Source organism: Nematolebias whitei, chromosome 19 (assembly GCF_014905685.2).
Source record: "Nematolebias whitei isolate Nwh7 chromosome 19, NemWhi1, whole genome shotgun sequence".
NCBI lineage: Eukaryota > Metazoa > Chordata > Actinopteri > Cyprinodontiformes > Rivulidae > Nematolebias > Nematolebias whitei.
Window position 1 is genome coordinate 22176918 of NC_056516.1, and position 2016 is coordinate 22178933.

Below are 2016 nucleotides of genomic sequence, written 5' to 3' on the forward strand. Positions count from 1 at the left end.
TGGTAAACCATGACCATGGTTAAGGTTAAACAGGTTATGGTTAAACAGGTTAAGGTTAAACAACATGGTAAACCATGACCATGGGGTTGCAGTCGCTGAAAAGTGAGTCAACTCTTAAAAACTGAATTAGCAGTTTAAGGGTTCAGCTCGACTGGATATCATTTAATAAATAAACCAGAAGGCTCTGTAGGACCTTTAAAGCCACAGAAGGATACAGTGCAGTAGAAGGATGGTCTAAACTCAGAAAGGCAGCGTGTACCTCTTTGGTCAGTAAGTCGGACCCATTTCCGGCTAGTCGAGTCCAGAACCTCCGCTGCTGTCGGAGTCTCCTCCGCTCCTTCTTCCTCCTCCGCTCTCTGACGTCAAGAAATCCTCGTCAGAAGTTAAAAACTTTGTTCCTCCTCGGAGAGCTCCTCCTCCTTCTCGCGACTCCCGCAGCCGCACCTTCTCTCGTGCCTCAACTTGTCTGTGTCACGCGCGCGCGACCTGCGGAACACCGGTTCCGAGTGGGCGGAGTCTGATTCATCACATCTCACCTGCTGCTACAATAAAAGGCGCATTCTCAACCACAGTTTGACATCTTTATAGTTGTTGGTCTGTCTGTTAGCAAAATGTCTCATGAACTACAGGACAGTTAACTTTTAAAGTCGGCCCAAGTGAAAATATCCACCACAGTTGACACAAACAGCTATAAGCCATTCATTTTTAGTGATATTGAGCTGAACATTGACGTGGTAGCCGATCATCATCCACAGTAAAGCTCATGATGACATTACTCATAACATTTTATTTGTTTGACCAAACTCTTTAAAACAGCTTTGTCATTTATCAAGGTAAACAGACAGAATATGGCAAGGAGCTCAATGTCCTTCACCAGGACAAGGGTGATACTGCCCTCTAGACCTGAATCCAGAACCAGATGATGGATGGTTGGAAAAACTCTAAGATAAAAAAAGGATGCATGGTTTCCTTCAAGGAGTGCCAGGTCTTTTAATTTAGGACAATGTTTTCATTAGATGTCCACAATAAACACGGCTGACACACAATAACTTTAAGCAAAAATGCAGTAGAAGCCTGAAGATGTGCGTGTTTTCTTGCCTGTGGACAGTCACATGACAGCCGGGAGATGCAGAACATCATGACCTGTCTCTGAGTACGAGTGGATCTGAACGGTGCTGCAAAACAAAGAGGAACATCTGCAGTCAGTCATGATCACTAACATTAAAACACTGAGACCTTCAGCACTGCTGTTACCAGAATGAGATATATGAGCCTGTATGTATAAATCTGACCCTGTGGGGATTAAAGAAGACCCACAATGAAGTCAAGGTTGTTGGTGTTTTTCCATCAGGATGTATGTTGTTTCATTATTCCACCCTTCAAATAATTAATTAAAAAACAAAACAGACATTTTACTTCTGGTGAAAATGCAGCTTGAATGCTTGTAGCTGAAAGAATTAGAAGAAAGCTGCTGAACAAGCTAAAGCTTACTTAAAGTGTACCATTAGCTGAAAAGTCGAAAGAAGAAGCTGAAAAGAACACAAAAGAGCTGAAATGATCAAAAAAGTACTGTAGATGAAAAAAAAAAAGAGAGAGCTAAAATTAGAAGAAACATGCAGAAATTAACTGCCGGTAAATTTCAAAAAGGCTGAATAAGAGAAAAGCCAAAAGAAACACAAAAAACCTCTGAAATTAAAAATAGCTAAAGAGCATAAAAATGCTAAAATTGGCTTAAAATAAAGTGGAAGTAGTTGGAAAAAAAAAAAACACAAAAAGCTGAAATTGCTGAAAGATGAAAACAGCCAAATAGAAGCTGAAATTGGCTGAAATGTACCCAAAACTTTGGAATTACCAGATAGAAGTTGAAATATATCTGAGAAAGCAGATAAATACCGTAGGTAGCCTAAATACGTTAAATGTAACATAAGTAAGGAATAAACAATATTATCGACATGGAATTGGTATATCTGGCGTTATCGGCCATTCAATCAAAATAACTCACGATATAAAAGATGC

General features: G+C 39.9%; 1 protein-coding gene across 1 annotated transcript in view; it reads right to left on the reverse strand.

Annotated features, from left to right (window-relative positions):
* si:ch211-152p11.4 (regulator of G-protein signaling 2) overlaps positions 1-355 on the reverse strand; it is a 16176-nt gene extending 15821 nt beyond the window's left edge. The window contains exon 1 of the mRNA XM_037692812.1: positions 260-355. The gene's annotated coding sequence lies outside the window, so the exon portion shown is untranslated. The remainder of the gene's footprint in view (positions 1-259) is intronic.
* Positions 356-2016: the final 1661 nt, after the last annotated feature.